At 40.6% G+C, this 7,105-nt stretch overlaps 1 protein-coding gene across 3 annotated transcripts in view; it reads right to left on the reverse strand.

The window, feature by feature from the left end:
• hivep3a (HIVEP zinc finger 3a) overlaps nucleotides 1-4,486 on the reverse strand; it is a 60,003-nt gene extending 55,517 nt beyond the window's left edge. For 2 of the 3 annotated variants that reach the window (XM_005744682.1, XM_005744683.1), the window contains exons 1-2: nucleotides 4,296-4,486; nucleotides 3,899-4,011 (exon numbers count right to left, since the gene is read on the reverse strand). The gene's annotated coding sequence lies outside the window, so the exon portion shown is untranslated. The remainder of the gene's footprint in view (nucleotides 1-3,898; nucleotides 4,012-4,295) is intronic. The other variant, XM_013913742.1, reaches the window with a different exon arrangement.
• Nucleotides 4,487-7,105: the final 2,619 nt, after the last annotated feature.

Here is a 7,105-nt window from a genome sequence, read left to right on the forward strand (position 1 = left end):
AGGCTGAGTTTCATCACTGAATCATGGGCTCAACAGGTGCTGCTCTCAGCTAGTTATCGGGTGTCCTGAGCACCGTCAGGGCTCTCTGGAAATTGTAGTTAATCTGAAGTGTTCCTATTGATTTTTGTCAAAGCTGTTCAAAATTCAAAATTAGGATTTGCAGTATTGATTACCGTATCCTTACTGAGCATGTGGGTGTTACCAAGAGCATGGCCTCCTAAACCATTAGAATTTAAAACCGAGTTTACTGACATGAAAATTTGAATTTTTAAAAATGTGACATTTCTAAGCATATTCATATCTATTATACACTGTATTTACAGGAGTTGATCACATATGATTTTGTGTTATTAGGTTAAAAAAAAAAAGGAAGAAAGCATACAGACTAGTATTAGCTACATTTAAATTGTATTTAATTTGTGGTATGCTGACACAGACTCTTAAAATGATCTCCTCCACATTTATGAAAGCATTATAGACGACTTTTCTATTTTTTAAATTCAATCTACTGAGAAACTTTTTTTCACATTTCATTTTATTCTAATTAACACAAAGATAGCAGAAAATAATTAGCGAACAGAAATTTTCTCTTACTAGAAAGTCAAATAACATCTAGGCAACACTGAACTCAAGTTTCATTTTGGAACTGTTTTCCAACCATGAATAAACGTAGAAATACTAACAGTTATTCAACGGGTAATGTTTGCTAGGACACTGCTTCAGTAACGTTGAGGTCTGGGCTCTGAGGAGGCCAGTCCATGACTGAATGTTCCACAATGTGCCTTGTAGACGATTTCTGATAAGCTTTGGTGAACAGAGGGGTCAACTGAAGGCACAAATGCATTTCTCAGGGCGTGTCTCAGGTCGTTGCTGGACTTTCTCTGATTTCTTAATCGCAATTTTTAGATACTGATGTACTTTCTGCTACTTCTTTTGTCCTGCACTTGTCCAGATTCCTCAATTTTTTTTTAAGAAGACACTGGACACCATGCGAAGATATGCCAAACTGTTATCTTTGTCATTTTATGTGTTTTTCCAAAATGCTGCTAGTAACAAAGTGCGTAAATTGTTCATTATGTGTATACACTAAACAGGTTCAACCCTTTATAAATTAACAAACAAGAAGGCAAAAAAAACTAACCAAAAAACCCCCAAAACAAAACAACAACACGCTGCTCAGAAAATAGTTAGATTTAGATACTGGGAGTATACTAATTCTGTAAAGCCAGGAGAACAATTGCTTAAAGCCACCTTAAAAAAAAAAAAGAAATTACAAAAAGAATTTGCTCATTGGAAGGAGATATGGACTGACTCAAGATTGCACTTGAACAGAATTGACTAAATTAACTAAAACTAAATAATTATGTGAACAACAAAGCAACAGATATGAAACAATAATTATTTTTCCATCATTTGTGCAATACCTTTATGAATTATCTGCTGGTCGCTTGAGAAGTAAACGTCAGAGGTGCAGCTATTAAATGGACAATCGACAAATGAAACAAGAACACCAGAACTCAGTCATTTTCCTCTGCTCCAGCACAACATGGATCTTAGGTTCCAAAGTCTACTTTAAGCCCTGATCATGACACACGTTAAACTACATGAGATTAATGGGAATCCTTTCAAAAGGAGGCTTTAGTTAATATTTACAGCAACACAAACAGCTTTATGCTTCAAAAATATTAAGCTGTGCTTTTTTTTATTTATCCTATAACTGACAGGAGCTGCCTCTGCTCCTCTTGGGAGTGAGTGAGTGATTGATGCGGGCACGGAGAACACCACTGACTGCTGGAAGACCCAGTGCTGCACTGTTGTGTCCCCTGCGCACCCTTCACAAGGTGAAGCACAGGGGGAAGAGAAGATTAGAATAAACAACCACAGTCACAGCCCCAAGGCTTTAACATGAAGCCTTTCCAGGGAATGCCAAAAATCTGACCCTTTCACTACAAAGCGAGACATGACCATATGAGACGTGTAAAAACGAAACTATGAAGCAAACTGCTTTACCCAGCTTGACTCATGATGAGCATTAATTTATGACTGTGATCCATTAGTATTTCCTAGAAACATGTTTCACTTCAGCAGGAGCAGAAACACATGCTTACAATGAAAAACTGAACCCCAATTCAGTCATTTAGTAAAAGGAAATAACATGAAACGTTTGAAGGAACAAGTGGATTTAGATAATCAGTGACTATCCCCCCCCCAAAAAAATAAAAATAAAAAAAAATACTGAACCAGTGCACTGTCCCAAGCTCCAGTTTGCTTCCAGAAATGCTGTCTTGGAAGGATTAACTAACAACACTGTTGTTTTTGTAGCAAAGTCAGCAGCCACAGCTGTCCCCAGATGCCCTGGAATCCAGCATCATTTTTAGCTCTGAGCAGTACAATAAATCTTGCCCTTTTGTAGGTACACACCATTTTCATCTCAACTAGTAATTAGCAACTGGTGCTACAGAAATCCAAACATACAACACAGGGACAGTAAAGTTTATCCATTTGGCAACCACACTGACATACAAATCAAGCCCACCAATTTAAGCTCAGTTGTGATTATGTAACATTATCAGTGCTTTTCTTCTCACGCATGATGTCATATTGGATTCTTTGCCAAGCAGGTTATGCAGAAATGTCCGAGCAAGGGGAAGGCGTAATGCAGACAGCGTAGCTGCCTTTTTCCGTTGCGTGTAGCGTGAGTCCGTTCAGAAAATCTCGCATTTTACTCCATGTTGCTCACAACGGTATGACGAAAATCTTTTTTTTTTTTTAATGCGGGGAGAGGGGTGGTGGTGGTCCTGAACATACAGGGTTGTCTTTCTACACAAAAATGGGAATAAAAGTGCTCGTAGGTGGATGCTACACTGACCACAAAAAAGTGAGAAAGAAACAGTGTTCTTGAGCATGCGCACTTTCAGAAGAATTAATAAATATTGAAGTGCCAGATTTTTTTGAATGGAGGCTAGTTTGCTACAAAGAGCTGCTGAAGCCCCGAGCAACATCACGCGCTGCCGACTCAAACACTGACTAATCAATAACAAACCACGAGCAGTGATTCACACCTGTGTAAAACAGCAAGTTTGGGGGCTTTTAAACGGAGTGACTGGGTGAAAGGAGATAGCTGTTGCGATTTAAGGCACTGAATACTCGCACAGCAGCGTTTTCAAGCCGCAGCCCTGTCACAAGAAGGAAATACAGATTTAGCAAAACACCCAGGACACGCAGAGGCAGACCACTCCAATTTTTCCACATAATGCCACACACAGAGCCAAGGTGAGCCACTACGTTCGGCGTCAAGTTTACTGAAAAAAAAACCCCACCATCCACGTGATTTCAAAATAAAACGGCGTCGTAAAAGAAATCCCAAACACTTCTCCTCCTGTGTTTTTTTTCTCAACCACAGCCCTGCGCTGTTCACTTCACACACAATTTTAACACCACCCAGCTGCTTTTATCTCCAGTTACCGATGTATTCTACGTCACAAGGCGTTAATTTAGGCTGAAATCAATGCACTTCCTGTCCCTTTATGTTCACTTCTGACCGACTTGCCGCAGCTCACCACCATCACCTCCTCCCTCTCGCAGACAATGAATGAAGCCAGTTTTGGGAATGGGCAAGCCCACCAGCAGCTCAGGTAGCCGCGTACATTTCTATCGTGCAAGCAGGAAATATTACAAACGCATAAAAGCGTCCTCCGACTGCTCTGCCCGTGCTAGTCACCATATGTTGACTATATTTTTATTTTACCATTCATAACAAATAGCGACTAGAAAAAACACGCTGGATTACAACTATTTAGCAAAGGCGTGTACAATGCTACAAATACACTAAAATAGCACAACAAATGGTAATATTTCAAACAACGCCCCCTTGACACCATATATGAGCTTACATTACCTGCAGGATGCTCAACTTCACTTCCCTGCGGTGCGTCCACTGCTTCACCAGCTGCGTTAAGTCAACCGAGGTTGTCCGAGAGGAGACAGGAAATGACCAGATTTGCGTTCAAACTAAAAGCGAAAAAAACCCATGCCATTAGTCTTGTGGCGTTGACGGGACGAAAATAAATCGTCGCTTATTTTATTTACAAACTATAGCTTTAACGTTTGTTTGAAAACAAATAAATAAACCAAAGTCAATGGGCTTAGGTTAAAGCTTCACTCATGACAGCCAAATGTCACATTTAAAACCGGAATCGCCACATGCCATTCTAGCTAGCTTGTTACTAGCATAATTCAGTAACACCTCATACAGCACATCAGATAATAGTATTTATGCTAATTTATCGTAACACCTCCAGCTGCCGAATTCCGGCTCCCTATCCTGTGGACTCGGACAGAAGCTTTCTGTGTCACACCAGGCGGAGAAGAAGCGTAGTTGTTACCAGCTAACGTAATTAGTCCAGTCCAGATGCGGTAGTTGTAGCGGGACGAAGCGAATTCCCCCAAAAGTGTACGCTGTAATTTGCCATCGCGCTAGCATCATTGCTGTCAATGTCCGGTAAATTAAAAATGAAGTATTTCCGGCCATTGCTTTTCAAACAAACAAGCACAAGAAAGCAGGAACAGCTTCAATAGCCTTCAGTAATAATATTTCTGAAGTGAAGCAAAAATTAAGGCAACACCAGTCACCTCAACACAAAATCATTTGTAACTTATTAAGAAGTATACGTGGACCAGTAAAACAGGTTTTGCTAATAAACAGCAATAAAATCCGAACGTGGTGACGTTTCTGTGCAGTTATTCTGGTGGTCTAGTCGCTTAATTTCCGCTTTGCGTGTTTATTATTAAGACGAGCTTAACTGAAGGCTACGTCATGCCACCGCTGGAGCGCAAGACACAAACCTAGGCGCGCTACCAGGAGACCCGTCACCTTACAGTTATGTTACAGCCCAACAACATTAGACAAACAAACTACGTTCATGTTAAACTACATAATTTCTTTCCTGACGCGTGAGAGCTTTTTTTATATATTTAATATATTTGTATTTGTGGCCTGAATATTATATTCGTCATTGTGTTTTCTTAAATCAAAGAATGTGGACTTTTTCCGTTTTGAGTGGCTCGCACTACATTTACAGCGCAAAATAAAACAAAATAGTGAAATGACAAAATAAGATTTAGAGAATGAATCGCTGAAACGGGTTGACAGCAGAATGATCTCATTCTTAATGCAGTCTCATTAGCAGGAGAGATGCAGTCATTAATTATGCAAAAACATATTTGACTTTATTGATTTGAATGCGCGGCACGGTGGTTAGCACTGTTGCCGCACAGCAAGAAGGTCCTGAGTTCAATTCCACCATCAGGCCGGGGTCTTTCTGTGTGGAGTTTGCATGTTCTCCCCGTGTTTGCGTGGGTTCCCTCCGGGTACTCCGGCTTCCTCCCACCGTCCAAAGACATGCAGCTTGTGGGGATAGGTTAATTGGACACTAGGTGTGAATGTGAGTATGAATGATTGTCTGTCCCTGTGTGTTGGCCCTGCGACAGACTGGCGACCTGTCCAGGGTGTACCCTGCCTCTCGCCCTATGACAGCTGGGATAGGCTCCCGCGACCCTGAAAAGGATAAGCGGAAGCGAATGGATGATTTGAATACTGAAATTTAATATGTGAAACTTTTAAATATATTTTTACTCCAGGATTTTGCCTTCCTTTATCTTGATGTTTAGTCCTCATATGCTTGGATCTGTGATGAAAGTCCTACATGAGTGTAATGAAGACTACTGGGGCTGCCTATTAAAATATGTCACAGGGCTCCAGGGCAGTACTTTTTGTTTATTTCCACATGGGTTGCCAGGTTCTTCAAACCCTCCAAAGACTAGAGGTGCAGCCACTGTTGACAATGGTGATGACGATGATGAGAAGGGTCTCCTAGGGAAATGCTGAGAATACCAAAGGACTACCGGGAGAGGAGAGCAGCGAGTCCCCAATGACAGCATGATCCTATAACTGGCTTATGCAACTGATCAGCGCCTCATTCTGCATTATATAACAGCATTAGGTTGGCCTGCTGCTCATAGCTGAGCTGTGGATGCAGGGGCAGTCACCCACATCAATATGGGTCAATTCACAAAATCACAACTTTGACCAGGAATTCTGCATTTTGTGGTTTTTAATGTGTGCAACTGTACTAGCGCCAGATTACTCCCATAACCAGTCATTGCAGCAAATTAACCTGTTTAGTGACCTATGTCCACAAAGCTGTTACCTGTCAGCCTTATGGGAACACTGGCGTAATGTTATTGTGTCATGTTGTGATTTTTTTTTTTTTGGTTTGTTTTTTAACAAATTATGCTAAGAGTTTAAAATATCAATTTGTTTTGCCCTAAATAAATGTTGTTTACATATGTGTTTTGGTATTATGTAACTATTAAAAACTTAACCTGCTATAGAATGGTGCAGTTTGCACAAATTAGTTTTCATAAGAACTGGATTGATAATCAGTGGCAACAGATCTTATGGCGTGATGAATCCATATTTGAAATTTTTGGTTCCAAACCTTGTCAGTATGTGGGGAAGAGGTCAGGAGAGAGGTAGGACAGGGAGTGTATGTAGCGGAGGGGGGTGGGGGGTGGGGGAGGTTGTGAGTAACCCAGAGTGCAAGAAAATCTTATTTTTGTGTGGTTGGAAAAATATTCAAAAATGTCATGAGAACATTGAAGAGAAAATATGCTGTTCAGTCTCCAGGCAAGACTTTATAGGCCAGTCACTTGCTGCTCATCCCCAAAAGATAGCTTGAATAAACAGTTGTGTGTAAGCAGCTTGTTCAGGCTGATCTTGTGATGGGAAAAAGCACATTCCCCCACCACTACTTGCCAAATGGTTGTGTTTGTGCTGGACAAGAGAATTCCGCATAGAAGGAACACAGTGAACAACATCGTCACAGCACCATGTGATCAATGGAGAGTGAACAGTGAAGCATTTGGAAATGTCTGCCAGTCAAGAGTTCAGCAGGCAGCATAAAGTGTTAATAAATAAATTTGAAAAAGTCTATATATAAAAGTACAACACATCTTTATAGACTTTGCAATAATTAAAATCAAACAATGTTGCTAATCATGCTGGAGTTAAAGGGAGAACAGTACCATCTGCAGGACAGTAATA

The sequence above is a fragment of the Pundamilia nyererei genome, unplaced genomic scaffold (assembly GCF_000239375.1).
Source record: "Pundamilia nyererei isolate P.nyererei 1_Seehausen unplaced genomic scaffold, PunNye1.0 scaffold00148, whole genome shotgun sequence".
Taxonomy (NCBI): domain Eukaryota; kingdom Metazoa; phylum Chordata; class Actinopteri; order Cichliformes; family Cichlidae; genus Pundamilia; species Pundamilia nyererei.